At 38.2% G+C, this 19,994-nt stretch overlaps 1 pseudogene; it reads right to left on the reverse strand.

Moving 5' to 3' along the window:
* Positions 1-17,200: 17,200 nt before the first annotated feature.
* LOC118720218 lies at positions 17,201-19,327 on the reverse strand (annotated as a pseudogene).
* Between the last annotated feature and the right edge of the window lie 667 nt (positions 19,328-19,994).

Here is a 19,994-nt window from a genome sequence, read left to right on the forward strand (position 1 = left end):
CTACTTATATCATGCTATTTCTCTGCCAATACCATGCTGTTTGATTATCCTAGCTCTGTAATATAATTTGAAGTTAAGTAGTATGATACCTCCAGCTTTATTCTTTTTTTTCCCCTCAGAATATCTTTGGCTATTCGGGGTCTTTAACAACTTTTTTTCTATAGTAGATAAGTATAATTGTAATGAACTCTTTCAATTTATTTTTATCTGGGAAGTCTTAAATTCTTAATTAGTTTTAAAGGATATTTTGCCGCATATATTGTATAATCCTCAGTTGACATTTTTTTCCTTTATTCACTTTAAATATATTATCCCACAGCCTTCTGTCATATCAAGTTTCTCCTGAGATATCTGCTGCTAATTGTATTGAGTATTCTTTGAATGTAATTAGTTGCTTTTTTTCCTCCTCTCAACATTCTCTGTCTTTGGCTTCATACCGTTTTGATTATAACTTGTCTGAATGTGGATCTCTTTGGAATCATCCATCCTTCTTTTATTTGTAGATCTATGTCATTTCCAAAATTAGGACATTTTGGGCTATTTTTTCTTCAAATAAGCTCTCTTTTTATTTCTTCTTCTTGGACTCTCAAAATAGATGTATCATTCCTCTTTATGGTATTCCATAAGTTTCTTTAACTCTGTTCATTTTTCTGCATTCTTTTATTCTTTTAACTCTTCTTTTTATTTTTGTTCCTCTTTTAGTCTGCTTTTTACATCCCTCCAAATAATTGTTTGCTACTGTATTTTTAGTTCCATAATTTATTGTTTAAATAACTATCCTGACTTTGTTAATATTCTCATTATGTTCATATGTCATTTCCCTGATTTTATTTGTCCTCTGACTCTATTTTCCTTTTGCTTTTCATGTTGAATCCATTATTTTAAAGTATTTGTCTAGTAACTCAGAAGCCTGTGTTTATTTAGGGTCATGTTCTGGACCTTGATTTTTTTTTTTTAATTTTTTTTCTTTGTTTACCTTATGGTCATTTGTTGAAAGCTGTAAATTTGAAAAAAGAACCACCTCTTCCAGGCTTTGCTAACTGATTTTGCAGTAAAAGAGCTTCACTAATTAGCGTGGCATACAAACTTTTGTAGGTCTTTACTAAACATGCACTTCCTGGTCCTGTGTGTGCATATGTTTCCTCCAATATCCCCATATACAGAACTGCTTTTAAATGTCATAATTTCACTAAGGATCTTTTTTTCTGCCTTTTTTCTTTTGATTTAAATTTTTTTTTCCTTTCTCAGCTTGTAATATATTATCCCCGAGCTTCTGCTTGTATAATATGTATTCCCCCTGTAGCTTTCACATGCTGCAGTACCCACTACAGTTTTCAGTGACTTTTCCCAGCCTGAGATTTTAGTTATGTCAAGCTATTTTTATCTGAGCTCTGTGTCATTTGAGATTCAATCTGTCCCACAGAAGCTCCCAAATAGTCCAAAATATTGCCAAAAAAAATGTTCCACTTGTTTCCTTCCATCCCCAAGAAGAAATCACGAATTGAGCAGCTTCCTCCTACTTCACCATGCCAAGGAAGGGGTGAGCCAAAGAGAGAAGAAATTCTACTAATTTTTCTACTATTTTAAGCATTGTCATTTATTGATTTAGGATTTGCTTTGTTTTCTGCAGTTCTTTGACTGATTTCTTTTTTAAAAAAAAATATTTTGTTGATTTTTTTACAGAGTGAAAGGGAGAGGAATAGAGCGTTAGAAACATCACTGAGAGAGAAACATCGACCAGCTGTCTCCTGCACACCCCCCACTGGGGATGTGCCCTCAACCAAGGTACATGCTCTTGACCAGAATCAAACCCCAGACCCTTCAGTCTGCAGTCCAATGCTCTATCCACTGAGCCAAATCAGTTAGGACCCTTGACTGATTTCTAAAGCTCCCACAAACCCTTTTATGCAATCTCTTCTTATTTACTTAATAGTACCTTGAAAAAAAAACAACAACAACAACAAAATTCCCAAGCTTCATTGTTCATCATCTTGCTGACATCATTCCATTTCAGTACAAAAAAAAAAGTCATAGAACAAGAGCATTTTCTTCATTTATTATTACTATTGCATGGTTCTTTTTATGGTCCTCTCTGCCATGCAAAGTAAAGAATGCATCTATGGATTTTTATTCCTGGCATCTTATTCAAACTCGAAACCTGTAATTACTACTACTTGCTGGATATAATAATCTGGCTGTCTTATGGCATTTTGTGTGGGCCATCTAAAGATTAACTACCTCTGAATCCTGAATTTCCCTAATAGTATAACGAATTTACAAATTTCTCAGCATCAACATTTCACAATTGGTTTAAAGTTACATCATATTTTCCCACCATCTTCCTCAATCCTACTACCACATTCTCTTAGAATCATGGAATTCTAGAGTTATAGAGAAATTTTAGAGATTATTCTATTAACCTCATTTTTTTAAATGAAGAAAGAATGACTCAGAAATTCAAATATGTTATGAAGTTTGTATAAATTGCAATAAATTTGGATTAAAACGCAGGTTGATTGACTCTAAATTCGGTATTCTCTGATTAAATAAGGTGCTTTCTTATCTAATATTTATTTTATTTGTCCCTTTTCTAACTTTCCTCCCACTCCACTGGCCTATATTATTCTTTATACCATCACATGCTTGGACCATTGTACTAATTTCAATACATCTGTCTGTCTCCATATCCACCAGTCTCCTCCTTGCCATATTTTATATAATAATATTTATATAATAAAAAATTATTATAATATTTATATAGTAATATTTTAATTACATGACAACATTTTTAAACCTACCCTTTTGTTCAGTTTAATTTCCAGAAGTTATAACTCCATATTTGCTGAATTAATGAATTATTTCCTTTTTGTGGTCTAAACACCATAATCAGTTTCTGTGTCTTTTTCATTTTGCACTTAATCTGACTTATCTTTTCTTCTCACATATAAACCACCTATCAGTTATAATCTTCATCCAATTTCATTTTTTTAAACTTTTCTGACCACTTTATTTCCACATGGAAATTCTGTACCAAATATCTATATTTTTTGTGCCACTTAGAATCAGCAGCCTTTCTGTGCAAACATATTATATTTGCCTTTGTGTCTTTAATTACTTGGTCAGTTCTTGAATGCAAAAACAGTATAATATACCACTTGAAATTTCCCTCATCCTTTGGTGCATGCAATGCTCAAAGTAGGCTCTTAATATTTTGTTAATTGCTGATTGACATGCAAAACCACTAACAATGTTGAACAAGTAAATTAATCAATTACTCTTATAATCTCTGAGCCTGCAATAACATGTTTACAAGATACTTAATACAATGTGAAAAGAGACTGAAACAATTTCCTCAGTTTACTTCCCTGCAACAAAAAGAAATGTACTTGTAACTATTTCCAGGTACTCCATCATAATTTTTTTGCACCAGAAACTGGAGCTCATCCACCTACTTCCCTAAGCCCCTCCTTATTGTTTTAGAGGAATAATTTTCAACAGCGCCACTTTTTTATACCAAGTTTTTAGCAAAGACTTCCAGTTTGACCTAATTCTTACTGCTGTTTTCCCTTGGTGTCTATGGTTGCTTTGTCTGCCACTGATTATTTCCACATGTAGTGTACTAAATTTTCCTGCAAGGGAGTGACACTCAATTTCTCAAAAATAAGATTTCTTGTCACAAGTCCTATTGCCATGTGCCTAAGCGATTTGGAACTCAGCCATAGAGTGACACAGAATATGATTTAGTCCTTTTGCCCTAGTGGGCCAAATTCATTGCTGGCAATTTAGAAAGAAAACAAAAGAGGAGAATGAAGTGAATTCTGAGCTAATTTTCTGGGAATCAAGTAATCTAGTTTCTAACAATGGCATGGTTTCTGGATTTACCCTTAGAATGTAGCTCTGGAAATTTTAACAATCCACAATTTCCCTTGTTTAACATTTTATTTATTTGATTATTTTTAGACTGTTCTGAAGCTATAATTTAACTTATCATCCACAAAATATTACTGCAAACGATTATTTCTTTCATACTTAGTTTACAGATTACAATAAAAAATAACACCAGAAACTAAAGTACTGCAGGACCTGCATGATTGTTATTTCTTTACTCCTTTTTTCCTCTAGACAGGTTAATTCTACAAGCAATTATCATATGTAAGCAACTAAACTTGCTTTTCATTTACAGTGGGTGGTAAGAAGGCCAACATCTGCTTTACATAGCAGTGTTTGCCTGCATAGTTTTCTATTGTTCCAAGAACTGTTCATGCATATAATAAATATTCAATGAATTTAGATCTCCTGTTTACAATGATGTTTTAAGGAGTAATTTTTCTGCCACATCTTGGATTCCACTTTTCAGATGGTTTCAATAAGTAAAATATCTTTATGGATAATCTATGTCATTAAAACGCATTTGTATGTCCATAATTGGCATTATTTTACAGGGAAAGAAAAGGTGGTCTTTCAGATGTCATTAAAATGAATATGTGTGACTCATTCTACTTGTTTTAAAGAACATTGAATAAAAATCTATTTCCCAATATGTCTAGTATAAAACAGAAATACTTATCTAGAAAAAGACTTCGATAATATCTAATATTTTTACTTACAATCTTCCCAAGATATTTGAATTATATAACATCAAATTCAATTACCAGCTTTGTAAAAGCTTAAGATAGATCATTTATATTCAAAGAGTTGTTAGAACATCAAATATCATAGTATTGAATCTGGTTTAAACATACTTCTCTAATTTCTAATCTTAGTTGCTTGAATAATTTTCCTAAAATCAAAACTCTGACTTAGTCCATTCAGCTTATATATAAAAAATGCCATAGACTGAATAGCTTGGAAACAAGAAAAATTTACTTTTTTTTAACACACTTTAAGAATGACTTATCTAAGAACTATTTCCCTAAGGAAGAGGAAGCTTACCTCGTCTATCTGAAGGAGTTTCCATTAAGTCCTGAGGCATGATTAAGATTAAAAAATTATTGGAGAATCCAAGATGGCTGCACAGGTAAACACCTAGCCACAGCTGCACACAACAATTTCAATAAAATACAACTAAAATATAAAATGGGCATTACTCAGAACTACAGGAAAGTCGACTGACTGGAAATTCTACAATGAGAAGCAAGGAGAAAACCAGAAGGAAGCGTGGAGGAGCTGTAAAAGTCTGAGGTACGGAGACACGCAGCACACGCAGAGAGGACAGAGCTGGAGAGGAGGGTTAGCTGAGTGCCTGGCTGGCGTTCCCTAACGGGAAGGAGATAAAAGCTCTGACTGTGCTGGGCCCCAGTTCCGACTGCTCTGAACCCCAGTTCTAAGCCAGACCCCGGGGACCTAGGCTCATCCATAGGGAGCTGGGCTGTAAAGCGAACCCCGGGGGAGCTGCGAAAGGAGGTCCCAGAGGCACGCACATTGCACGCAGAGAAGGGACGGTTGGTTGTGCTGCGGAATTGCCCTGGCGGGAAGGAGACAAAAGCTCCGGACTACTCTGAACGCCACCTCCAACTCCACTTCCAACTGAACTGAACCCCAGTTCAGGGCTCATTGAGGGAGAGCCTAGACTGTTTGGTAGCAGGCGAAAATCGAGGGCACCTTTCTCTCAGAGGTGCTTGCAACAAGTACTGAAGGACCCTGGGGATTACTGAGACTGAGGAACTGCATAGAGTGGGGCTGACGGAAGCCAAGGCTGTAGGCTCCACCCTGAAACCCCGCCCCATCAGGGAAGCCGTGAAAATGCCGAGACAACAAAATAGATCACAAACGAAAGAAATGGAGGACAAAAAGCAACTGGATATAGAGTTCAAATCTACGCTTATAAGGTTTTTCAAGAATTTCCTAGAAAAGGTCGATAAGACCTATGAGGATATGAAAAGGGATCAATTAGAATTAATAAGGAATCAACAAGAAATGATAAGGGATCAACAAGAAATAAAGAATACATTGTCTGAAATAAAAAATATTATACAGAGTCCTAAAAACAAAATGGAAGATCGCAAGAATCAAGTCAAAGATTTGGAACATAAAGAGCCAGAAGACACTCCTCCACAGAAGCTAGAAGGCAAGAGAATCCAGAAAATTGAAGATAATGTAAGAAACCTCTGGGACAACTTCAAGAAAACCAACATCAGAATTATGGGGGTCCCAGAAGATGAGAGAGAGCAAGATACCGAAAACATATATTGAAAGAAATAGTGACAGAAAACTTCCCCCACCTGGTGAGAGAATTAGACTTACAAGTCCAGGAAGCGCACAGAACTCCAAACAAAAGGAATCCAAAGAGGACCACACCAAGACACATCATAATTAAAATTCCAAGAGCAAAAGACAAAGAGAGGATATTAAAAGCAGCAAGAGCAAACCAGGTAGTTACCTATAAAGGAACACCTATACGATTGTCAGCTGATTTCTCAACAGAAACCATGCAGGCCAGATGGGAATGGCAAGAAATATTCAAGGTGATGAATAGTAAGAACCTACAGCCAAAGATAATCTACCCAGCAAAGCTATCACTCAGAATCGAAGGCCAGATAAAGAGCTTCACTAATAAAAAATAAAAAAAAAAGCTAAAGGAGTTCATCACCACCAAACCAGAATTATATGAATTGCTGAAGGGGGTTCTTTCAGAAGAGAAAGTAAATAAAGATAAAAATTATGAACAACAAATACATAACTATCAACAAGTGAATCTACAAACCAAGGAATTTTTTTTAAAAATCTGATGAACAATATTAACTGTTGAATATAATAGAATCAGAGGTACGGAAGGGGAGTGAACTGACGATTCTTGGGAAAAAGGGGAGAGGGGGACGTGGGAAGAGACTTAACATAAACTGTGCACCTTTGGATGAGGACAATGGGGGTGGGGAAAGGGCAGAGGGTGGGGTGGGAACCTGGTGGAGGAGAGCATTGGAGGGGGGGGTAAGGAACATTTGTAATAATATGAACAATAAAAACTTATTAAAAAAATTATTGCATTGGGGTGACATAGTTCAAGAACTGGAAATAACAAGTGCAAAAGCCTAGAAGCAAGAATGAACCATCAAGAATTTCAAAACTAATAGAGTATAAAAGAAGAGATTTGAATGACAAGAGACAAAGATAGAAGAGATAGGATTAGATTATTGAGGGTCAGGTACAACATGCTATTCTGAGGGCAATGGGTTATATTCATGTAAGTGGCATGGGCAAATTTTCATTTGAGAAAGAGCATACCAGCGGAATTGTGAAGAGTGAATTAAAGAGTGGCTATATATATATTTAAATATATTTTATTAATTTCAGAGAAGAAGAGAGAGTGTGAGAGAGATAGAAACATCAGTGATGAGAGAGAATCATTGATCGACTGCTTCCTGTATGCCTCCTACTGGGGATTGAGCCAGCAACCCAGGCATGGGCCCTTGTAACTAGACAATCAAGGAGCCCAGGCTGCCTCTCATTACTTGAGCCAATTCAGCATAGACAGGGTTGAAACATATATTAGCATTTGTTGCAATAATGCCACCATATGAGAGAGTATCAGGTCATCCACAAAAATCTGTTCTGCCCTCACCATATATTGGGTAGAAGGACAAATATTATATGGGGAAGTAGGAAAAAAGGGATAAGAATGGGTATGCAAAATGGGAAGTTTACAGGTAATGCAGATTGGGGGTTTGAAAAAGCCTTTGGGTATGCAAAGGGCTGGGTTTTTGTTTTTTCTAAAGGGCTTGCACCTCTGGTTTCTGCAACAAGGTTCTTCATTTTTCCATAAAAGGCAACTCCTGGATGAAGGCCACATTTCCAGGAAGGCTTCTACATTCCGCATGCAATTCCCAGCCAGGTTAGAATGTGCTTTCTTTAATCAGAATAAAACCATAATGATTAACAGACCATGATTAACATTTCTTACAATTATAGCTGATCTCAAATATTCTATTTTTGCCGGGAATTGAACTGTGACCTTCTGGTTCATAGGTCGATGCTCAACCACTGAGCCACACCCAACTGGGCAAGAATATCGGCAGGCAAAGCACTGAGGAGACAAGATGGTAAGTAATCATGCTTCAACTAAAATAATTTGAATGAAGATAGAAAAGAATACTTTAGTTTGAAAAGATATAGGATTTTATTTTTATTTTTAGAGGACTGAGAAAAGGTGAGGAATTTAGTTTTGAACGTGAACGTTTTAGTTCCAAATGGAGCTATCTAGTGATGATTTTCTATAAGTACATAAAGATCAGAAAATGCAGATCTATATAGAGAACCAATATGTTGGTGGGGGGGGGAAAGCCATAATAGTGAGTGAGTTCATTCATAGTGAGTTTAAAGAAGAGATAAAAGATTCCAATTTAAATTTACCTAAGCAGATTTTGTGAAGTTCTGTCCAAGAAATTCTGACTTAACAGGTAGGGGTAGGAATACAGATTGACAGTATTTAACAAAGCATACAATGATAAGTCAAGCTTGAAAAGTTAATTTGAGGAGATAAGGGAACATGTGGTAAAAGGGGAGCAGTGGGGATGAAAGGGGAGAGAAGAGAGGTCAATGATGAAACCTTAGGGAGTGCTGATATATAAGGAATTTTTAGAGAAAAACCCATGTCACAGGTAGCTTAATAAAGCAGAGCAACACTGCTTCCATTATGATAATAGAAAAGAAAAACAGTGGATATAGATAAAGAGAACCCAGGGTGTAAAGGGAAAGTTGAGGGAGCCCTATTGATGAATCGAACCACACACACTTGTGGCTTAGTGGCTAGAGTGTTTGCTCACACACAAAAGGATTGTGAGTTTGATTCCCCATTAAGGATATGAATCTAGGTTGCAGGTTTGATCCTAGGTGCCCCAGGTGTATGCGAGAGGCAACCAATCTATATGTCTCTCTCACATTGCTGATTGGTGATGGATGTTTCTCTCTGTGTGTCTCTCTGTCTCTCTCTCTGTCTCTCTCTCTGTCTCTCTCTCTCTCTCCCTTCCCTTTCTCTAAAAATCAATGGGAAAAATGTCTTCCACTGAGGGTTGGCAAAAAGAAATGAGAGAGAGAGAGAGATAGAGAGAGAGAGAGAGAGAGAGAGAGAGAGAGAGAATTAAATTGAGGGAATTTTTGTGTACTGGCTTAATTTTCTCAATAAAGTATGAGACAGGGCAGTAAATTTGAAATCGTAATGTCTAATATTGCTAAGAATCAATTTGAAGTTAAAAACTAATTTTATTAAGGAATTCATCTGTGTAGGTTTTTTTTTTTAATGTATACTATTATCCTTAGCAACCAGAATATCCTTACCAGAAAAACAAAAGTCATTAGATTGATACAATGCTGGAAAGAAAAGGGGACAAGATAGTTGAGATATTAATAAACAGAATGTACATAAAAGTCATATCCAAACAGTGAAGTTGCATATCATTCATGATAAGTGACATGAGTTATGCTTGTATATAACTTAATTCTTTAGTTGAATTAACTTATCTATTTCATTTACTAAGACAAACTATAATGAATATATAAACTAGTGATTTTATCATTGCTTGAAATAAAATTAGAATGTTAAATGTTGTTTAAAAGTGGGTTTAGAGAAGTATAAATTGAATAACATATAGTTCCTAGGCACAAAGAAATCATAAAGCAGTACAGGAATTAACTGACATTTAGGGAAAAATCTATATAAAAATTCTGTGTGTTATAGACTGGTTGTTATCAGGTTAGAAGAGAGGATTGATTAAGAAAGCAGAGTTGAGAGAGAGATTGAGATTTTAAAAAGTTATATAGCTTTCAAGATTTTGAAGATGGAAGAAGCTGACACAAGCCAAAGGAAGTAAGCTGTCTCTAAAAGCAAATAAGACAAATAGATAATTTGTCAGGGTAACTGGATGGAACATCCCTGCTAGCAATGCTAACAACTTGAACTTAGGATGTCTAATTTTCACAAATATAAGGTACTAAATTTGTGTTTTTTAAATTACAAAGTTTGTGTCAATTTATTACAACACTAGTAGGAAACCATTACACTGGATGTGGAATGAAATAAAGATAAGACAAGCCTGTTGAAAAAAAACATGAGAATCAGAGGATACAAAAAATCACAGTAATTACTCTCAGTGATTTTCATTATATGGAAATAATGTGAGAGTTTCAGAGATAGGAAGTTATGATGACAAAGGGGACATTGAAGAAAATTTGTAATTAAATTTCAGATAATAGCAAGGTGTGGTATATGGATGTGAAAATACAAATACAATATATTTGAGTCATAGTGGAGATGAATGAAAATGAGAAAATTATGAAATTTTTTGGCCAAAATGACTACTTTATTCTCAAGGTTGTTAAAATCATCCTATATAATAAAGAGGTAATATGCAAATTGACCATCACTCCAACACACAAGATGGCCATCCACATGTGGTCAAAAATGGTCACCCCATGTGGACACACAAGATGGCTGACACAAGATGGATGGTAGGGGAGGGCAGTTAGGAGAGACCAGGCCTAAAAGGGAGGGCAGTTAGGGGCAACCAGGCCAGCAAGAGAGGGCAGTTAGAAGTGACCAGGCTGGCAGGGGAGGGCAGTTAGGGGTGACCAGGCTGGCAAGGGAGGGAAGTTAGGGGTGACCAGGCCAGCAGGGGAGGGCAGTTGGGGACAACCAGGCTGATAAGGGAGGGCAGTTAGTGGTTACTGGGCCATCAGGGGAGGACAGTTAGGGTTGACCAGGCCTTCAGGGGAGGGTTCAAAGTGACTAGGCCTGCAGGGGAGGGTAGTTAGAGGTTACCAGGCCAGCAGTGGAGGGCAGTTAGCGACAATTGGGCCATCAGAGGAACAGTTAGTCATTGATCAGGCTGGAAGGGGATTGGTTAGGGGATGATCATGCTAGCCAGCAGAAGCAGTTAGTGATAATCAGGAAGGCAGGCAGGCGAGCAAGCAGTTGGGAGCCAGCAGTCCTGGATTGTGAGAGGGATGTCCAACTGGCCGTTTAGGCCTGATCCCACTGGGAAGTCAGATATCATTCAAGGAGTCCCAGATTGAATAGGGTGCAGGCTGGGCTGAGAGACACACAGCCTCCTATCCACAAATTTTGTGCACCGGGCCTCTAGTCTAGAATAATTGCAGAACTTAAGGCTAAAAGTATGACAGTGAGTAAGTGACTAAGGTCTTCAGTTAATAAGGGGAAGAGACCAGAGATCAGTGGAAAACAACAACTAGTAGGAATGGATAATAGTAAGATAAAATCGCCTGGCCAGTGTGCCTCAGTGGTTGAGTATCAACTTAAAAACCAAGAGGTCATGGTTTTATTCAGGTCAGGGCACATGCCAGAGTTTCGGGCTTGATCCTCAGTTTGGGGCATACTTGAGGCAGCCAATCTATGATTCTCTCTCATAATTAATATTTCTATATTTCTCTCCCCCTCCCTTCTTCTCTACAATAAAAAACATTTTTTAAAGTATCATGAAGTTGAATTCATTAATCTCCATGAAGCTAAGGCATTGCAAAGAAAATGAAGAAGTAATGTTCTAAAATCAGTAGTGAGGGAGAAGATTAGAGGATAAACTCTCAAAACTAAAAATATGGTTGCTTGAAGAATTAACAGGCACTACCTGATAGGACAAGTTGGGGAGAAATTTCACTGGGGAGAGCATGTTGAATGTGGAGAGTGTATATTCAATGAAGATGTTAGAGATCAAAAATGAAAACGTGGCTGGAAGGAAAAATACATTGAGCTGTTAACATCTTAGTGTAAATTAGATTATTGAGATGTATTTTTTTTTTAGAGAGAGAGAGAGAGAGAGAGAGAGACTAGTCGCCTCTCATATGTGCCAAAATCTAGCACCAAACCTATAACCTAGGTATGTACTCCAACCGGATATTGAACCCTTGAATTTTTAGTGTATGGGACAATGCTCCAACCAATTAACAACTGAGCCACACTGTCCAGGAAGGGACATATTATTTTTTATTGACTTAATTGGGTTGACTGATGGCTCCTAGTTAGCAATGACTACTTGGTCTGTAATAAAGACTCTCCTATATATGCCTATGACTGATGGCCCCTCTGCAACTGTGCCTGTCTTAGGTTGTTCCTTCCCTGAGGAATCTTACCCGTCTCTAGCTAACCAGCCATCCTCTGGGGCTAAGCAGGGTGATGTGAAGTTCAGTTCTGTCTCCTTGGTAGCCTATGCCCCCGTGGCCTTCAACCCCAGCACCTCCCTTGGGATCCTCTCGCCAGCTGGTGCGGCCCGGGCACTGATCTCATATTTTGGGAGACCCATGTTTCTTCTCCAGGGAGGGCCCAGCTCACCCCACTGGGCGAGAAACAGATCCATGGTACCAGCCACCATGATGCTTCAACCTCGGCATGAACTGAAAGCTCAGGCAACAGCTGTGGGCAACTGGATCACGAGAAGATGGTCACTCTTGGCCAAAAGGACAAGACGGGCCAATATAGAATGCTCAGGTGCCTTCCAGGGGGGCCTCTACACAGTGGAAGGGATTAAATCCTTTCATGTCATTTTTAAATTGCTACCAGACATTCAAAGATTTAGTTTGTAAGTTTGTTTGGGATAATTGTACATTATGCTGTTGTAATTCTAAAATATCTAGAGATGTGTTACCTTTGTCTGCAAGCACCAAAAAATAAATAAAAATGATTTTTTATTGATACCCAGGGGGCAAGGTACTATTATAGATAATGGGGATAACCCAAATCTGGGAAAAATAATGACCTTGTAGAATAATATAATGTAATGATGTTCTTTGCTCTAGGCCAGTGTTTCCCAAAATGTGGTATTCGTACCCCCAGAGGTACAGGAAGAGTTTGGTGGGGATATGCACTGCACCGTGCTTAGCTGTACCTAATTCTACATTCTCATGAGTACGAGGGGTACTCAGCGTTACGAAAATTATAGAAGGGGTACACATATGTCAAAAGTTTGGGAAACACTGAAGTCTAGGCCATGGCAATTCCATTTCAAACTGGCTGTCAATTTCTTTTTGTATAGACAAGGTCTTTGTTACATTTCCTGCACCTCTCCCAGGAGGAAGTAGCGATGGCCCCTTCCTTTGGTGTCCACACAAACCAGAAACCTCTCTTTAATTTTACACACAAAGGAGCAGTGGTTTGATTTTGTGTCATACAGAAGGGCAGCTGGGTGGTGACCCCTATGTAATTATACTTCCTTATACCACCCATGGTCCTCCTGAATGACCAAGGTGTTTGGTATCATCAGTGACTACATTAGGCGGGAGATCAGCCCACATAAGGGCTCCACCCATGAAGAATCAGGAACATAAGTCCAGAAATACTCACTCAATAGCCCCAGGTTATATTACCATACAGCTGATGACTGCTAGCATGGCAGTAAAGACATTCTCAGGTGTTCTTGTTACCTCACTCTTTCTTTTAAAAAATTATTATTATTATTATTATTATTATTATTATTATTATTTTACATATGTGTTCTTATCCCCCCATTATCCCCTACCTTCCACTCATACTCCACCCCCCTGTTATCTGTGGCCATTGATGAGGCTCATATGTGTCCATACAAGCCCCTTGCTATTTCATTGCTGATTTTTTTTTTTTTGTCTAGAAGATTTATCCAGTGATTCATTCAGGTATTAAAGTCCCCTACAATGATTGTATCGCTGTGGATCTCTCCTTTTATATCTTCCAGAAGTCTTTTGTAATATATTTTAATGCTTTTATATTGGGTGCATATATATTTGCCAGAGTTATATCTTTTTGTTGTATCAATACCTTTAGTATTATAAAATGTCCTTCCTTATCTCTTCGTATGGCCTTCACTTTGAGTTCTATTTTTTTTAGATATAGTTATTACTCCCCCACCTTTTTTTTTTTTTTTTTTTCATTTCCACTTGCCCGGAAAAAAAATTTTTCTCATCCCTTCACTTTCAGTCTGTGTGAATCCTTTGTTCTGAGGTGAGTATCTTATAGATTGGAACATTTATTCCATTTACGTTTAAATATGTACTTGTGCCGAAACCAGTTTGGCTCAGTGGATAGAGTGTCAGCCTGCAGACTGCAAGGTCCCAGATTTGATTCCAGTCAAGGGCATGTACCTTGGTTGCGGGCACATGCCCAGTAGGGGGTGTGCAAGAGGCAGCTGATCAATGATTATCTCTCATTGATGTTTCTAACTCTCTATCTCTCTGTCTTCCTCTCTGTAAAAAAAAACAATAAAATATATTTTAAATACATACTTGTTTGTTGCCATTTTTATTTTTTATGCCTGTTCCTTCCTCCCTTTTTATTTCTTCTTTTTATGACAGTCCCTGCAGCATTTCTTTCATTGCTGGCTTGGTGGTAATAAACTCCTTTAGCCTTTTTTTTTTTTTTTTTTTTGTCTGTGAAGCTCCTGATTTTACCTTCAATTTTGAATGATAACTTTGCTGGATAGCGTATTTTTGGATTCAGTTCCTTCCTTTGCAACACCTTGTATACTTCATTCCATTCCCTTCTGGCCTGATGTGTTTATATTGAGAAATCAGTTGATAGTCTAATGGGAGATCGCTTGTAGGTAGGTTTCTGTCTCTCTCTGGCAGCCTTTAAGATTCTTACTTTGTTGTTGACATTTGCCAATTTAATTATGATGTGTCTTGGTGTTGGTATTTTTGGGTTCCTTTTCTTCTTTACACAAAAATTCACCTTTTATTTATGATGAAATAAACCATACATAATTTATTTTTCTTACTGAAATACCAGCAATATTTTCTTCATTATTCCCAGATAAACTGTAAAACACATTTTTTTAGGCTCTCCAGCTTTTGCTTATAAATCAAGATGATGTAATAGATATAATCATGGGGAGAAAATAATGGAATAAAACATAAATCAGCTGTCCATATTCATGACCTTTGATCCTGTATTGACCATGAAACTGAAGTGTTCAATATATACATGTAAAATATAGGCTGCAAAAAAAAGGAATGCAAACAGCAACAAGCAGATTTGGAAAAATAATGACAGGTTCTTCCACTCACAGTTTTACTGTGACTTGCTGCTTTTATGTCACTGAAAAAAATAAAATCTACAGTGAAATCCTTATTTGACAAGCTCACATGTTTCTTTTACTGTCTGGTAATTCCCTAAACTGTTTTTAACAGATTTTTAACAGCATAATTAAAACTCCTGCTATTCAGAGTTTAGTGGTGAACTTCACTGTAATATTTTATAAAATACATTCATTCCTTCCTTCCACACCTCCACAAATGTATTTCAAAGAACTGATAACATAATACCCAACACCAGGATCTATACAGTGTTAATAGATGTCATGTTTAAAACGATTCAACTAAAACAAATCCAAACTGTCATTATCAGAGACTATGCAGTAGTGTAACATGGCATTTTCAATGCTATCTTCTGGAAGGACAGTTAGATCTACAAAGAAGAGTTCAAATAGTGTAAATTAAACAGGCAGATTATCAATGGATAATGTACTCAATGGGTGGAATAAGTGTCAAGATATTCAGCCATTAAGTGGCCTGCATACACATTACAGCTTTTCTCTAAGATGTTTTCAAATTTCTTACAATTTTTTTCAAATCTATATATATGAGGAGGTAATATGCTAATTGTCGTTACAGTGTCCCAGTAACGACAAATTTGCATATTGATAGACCAGCAGGAGGATGCACGCACAGCAAGGGGGGGGGGGGGCAGAGCCAAGTTCCCAGGGGAGTTCCAGGGGAGTCTGAGGAGAGTGCCTGACATGAGCCCAGACTGCAAAGAAGGAATAGGAAGCAGCAAAGGGGGATTTCTTCCAATCCCCCTGCATGGACACCCTACCCCAGACTCCGCACCCCCAGGGGGATGGGGAGGCTGACCAGATGGGGAGAAGACCCAGCCTCGGGGGTAGCTGCAGCCCGCCCCTCCGACTCCCATTTCTTCTCCTGCCACCACCTCTAGGGGTGCCCACAACAATAGCACACCAATGACCACCAGTCAATGCCCCGGAGGCTCCCGAGCCTGCGGCCTGCCAGCTGGCCGCTTCTGGGCCCCCTCCACTGGGGCTGGGCAAGCCTCTCCTCCTTACAACTCCAGACCCGGGTGGATAAAGACCTGAGTGACCCCCCAGGGTCAGACCCTTCCCCCCACACATAGCAGCAGTGCTGTCTCTGCAGCTGAAGCTCGCTGAACCTCGCTGGGGGCGCGGCTAAACCCGTCCTCCTAGCCCGCCTGGCTCTTCCCTGGCCCAGCCCCCACCTGACTCCAGGAGATTGGAGCCCTGCCCTGAGCAGGAACAGCCATGTGCAATTTAAAGAAAGGCACCAAGTGGGAAGGTTTAACAGTTACTCCCCATTTGGTGTCACTGTTCCCCTAGCACTCCCCTAATGCCCCCTAACGCCCCTCCCCCTGCCAGCGCCTGCAGAGATGACCACCACTACAGGGCTGCTGACCAGAGCCCACCTCTCCGAGGCCTGTGGAACCCTCCACAAAGCTTCTATAACTACAGTCCCAAGAAATAATCATGCCCTCCTCCCCTAATCAGCACCTGCTACCTGCGAGGGTACCCGTGGGCTTAAAAATAACAATCCCTTCCTGTTTAGACATCACTTACTTGATGAAACATTTCTAGGTTTGCCCAGATGAGGAGAATACCCAGCCTCTCCCCATCAGAACCTCCTCATGACAACCCAGTGAGGTAGGCGGAGAAGAGATTACAATTACCATGGTATATGCGTATGTATTCAGAAATGAAGCTCAGAGAAGAAAAGTGTCAAGTCCAGTGGTTCCCAAGGTGCAGCACATGCCCCATATTGCGAGGGGGGGAGAGGGATTTGATTTTAAGTGGGGGCAATTGGAGAATGAGTTAACAGTGAATTTTTTGCATTTCTTATGGTCCTAGGGGGCCTCATCTACAGCATATCCTACATAATAAAAGGCTAATATGAAAATGACCGAATGGTGGAATGATGGGTCACTATGATGCACGCTGAACACCAGGGGGCAGACACTCAACGCAGGAGCTGCCCCCTGGTGGTCAGTGTGCTCCTATAGGAGGAGCACCACTCAGCCCGAAGCCTGGCTTATGGCTGGCGAGCACAGCGGCAGTGGTGGGAGCCTCTCCTGCCTCAGTGGCAATGCTAAGGATGTCCAACTGATGGCTTAGTGGGCCTAAGCCATCAGTTGGACATCCCCCCAGGGCTCCCGGACTGCGAGAGGGCACAGGTCAGGCTGAGGTACCTCTAGTATCAAATAAAAAGAATTATCTTTAGGAAGCTCTTACTTAGTTGTATAGAGTTTAATATATGTATACACCAATAAATTAAAATCCTATTTTATATCAAAATTTATGTTAAGCAAAGCTAAGTTGAAATTTGGTATGTCAAAGTGTTCCTCAGATGATTTTGCTCATTTTCAAAGCATTCATTCTCAATCTTCATTCAATAAGAATACATAGAACCTTCAATAATACATAAACATTAGGAAAAAAACTTGATATCTGACAGGTGGAGGGCTTTATAAATGGTGGGTGGAAGCACTATGTCTTTCCCTTGGCATTTCCATTTGATTCTCCAATAATGAAGCTCAACTGAGTGCATGTCAGGATTAAGTCACATCTAAACATGTTAGCATGATGTTCCTGTGATGCATTAAATTTGAGCTGTCACATTACAGAGGGTACCAGAGATAAGCATTTAAGAGCTTATCTGAGAACATATCTTTCAGTTCCTGAATATTGTGTTCCACTATTGGAACACTTAGAGCTTCTTTATAGTATCTCTCAGAGGTCAGCTGAGATGCCAGGTTCCTTTGCTGAGCTCTGTAGAAATTTCCAGGGAGCTTCAAGTTTGGTAGTCACTGGTGGCTTCTTCAAATAAAAATTCATGATAAACCAGTATTTTCCATCACTTCACTTAGTGAATGAATCACTGCAGTCAAGCTATTGGCTTCAAAGAAGACATCAGAAATTTGCCTCTGGGGATTTTTCCCAAAAAGTCTTCTAAAAGATAGAACATTTTCAAGAACTTCAATGGTAATGATAAAATCAAAATCTGTTACTGCACTACAAAGTACACAAGCTCAGCCAGCTATATAGTTATTCTACCTAATATTTGTATCACTATATCATATAATAAAACAATTGTTTAAAGGAGTTCCACTAAAATTTCAAAAGCATCATGCCTGTCTGTCCGCTGAGAATGGCAAATTCCCTTTAGTTCTTTGCCCGTTTCTTCATTGTTCTGAAAGAAGACAGAAATTACTTTGTCAAGCTCTAAAAGCAGTTGTGGTGATTAATGGAAAAAAGAACCAACTTCCACAATTGTTCCTAATATAACAGACACCCCAATAACATGCATTAATTTTGCCAACCACATATTTAAGGCATAGGAAGAGTAGAGTATGTATATAGCTTGGTGATATTTCTCTAAAAGTCTAGAAGCAGCAACTTTCATTTTGGAAGAAAATTCTCTGGACAAAATGTAGGCCTGGCTATGACATGTTTAATCCTCACATTTCAGTTGTTGTAGTGTGACATTTCATAGCCAAAATTTCAGCATCAACTTCGTGAGACAGGAAGTCCACAATTTTCGCTCTCAGGTTATGAGATTCTTGAACAAACTTCTCCAACATGGTTGCGTGCTCTTTCCATGCTATGTCCTATACATCATCACTGATAATGAAAAAGAAGTGGTAGTCTTTCACTTCCCTGAGTCTTTCTTTCTGAATGCAGCTTTCACAGATCTCTAGCATCTGTTTCTGCTACATTTTTTAATAGAACAATGTGTTGCCTTCTGTTGTCTCAAAGTGCTTTCTCAGAACCTCTTCACCAGAATTTATCTGGCACTCCAGCAGTGCTTGAAAGTTTTCAGGAGTAAAGAGGTTTTCTGAGATTTCATCAGCTTCATGTCCATCCAGAGGTAAGCTTTATTTTCCCATAAGAATCAAAATATCAAATACAGACTTTAAGTATTCTTTTGTTTCCTTCTCTTCAAGTGTTAAAGGTAAATGTCTTCATTTTATTTTTCACCCCCTCCTGCACTGGGGTAAAGAACATTGCTATTTTTTCTTTAGGTTTTTATTCCTGTTCAGAAGATTCATCAAAATTATTTCTCATTTCAGTTTTTTGGTTTCATCTTCATGCAATTATTTTATTCATTTTTCTGTGTCTATTATGTGGATTATTTTAATGACTAATAAGATAAAATATTGTTGGCATTGCACTATCTTGAAGAACTGTTCTATACCACTAGTTCTACAGATCATAGAGGTTTCAAAGTGTTTGGAACAGAATCTATAATGTTTATTTAGTTGATAAGGTGTTTTATCTTCTAAGTCTGCTTTCCTACAATTTTCCACTCACTTCAGGCATCTGACAGACCCCATTGGAACCTAAAGAAGGCAGGTGCAACAGCATACTCTTCCATGTGCAGTTGGAGGCAGCACAGAAGTTTGGCATCTTTGGCCCCCTGCCACAGGCCAAGTGTTCCCCTCCCATCTTGCCTTCTCAAGACAATCCACCCTCCCAGGAGGGGAGAGATGATGGGGCTCACTCACAGGCTCCACAGGAGCAGCTTTCCGGCTGGCTTTATTTATTTATGTATTATTTATGTATTTATGTATTTATTTATTTATATATTTATTTTACTTTTCTAATTTCTCTGGTTAGGACTTTATGCACTATGTTGAATAACAGTAGGAAGAGTGGGCATCCTTGTCTTGTTTCTGATATTTGAAGAAAAAGTGGTTTATTTTCACTGTTGAGTATTACCTTAGCTGTGTGCTTGTGATATAGTACATTTCTAATGTTAAGGTATGTTTCTTCTATACCTACCTTGTTGAGAATTTTTATAATAAATGAATACTAAATTTTCTCAAATGATTTTCTGCATCAATTGATATGATTTTTATCCTTTATTCTGATAGTATAATATAAAAAGATTTTTTTCATTATTGATTCAGAATCCATACTTATACTAGTAACTTTGTTTATATTTTCTATTTCTTTATTATTTCATCTGGGTGGGTATTATATTTCTAAGAATCTACCCAC

The sequence above is a fragment of the Pipistrellus kuhlii genome, unplaced genomic scaffold, assembly GCF_014108245.1.
Source record: "Pipistrellus kuhlii isolate mPipKuh1 unplaced genomic scaffold, mPipKuh1.p scaffold_m20_p_16, whole genome shotgun sequence".
NCBI classification, from domain to species: domain Eukaryota; kingdom Metazoa; phylum Chordata; class Mammalia; order Chiroptera; family Vespertilionidae; genus Pipistrellus; species Pipistrellus kuhlii.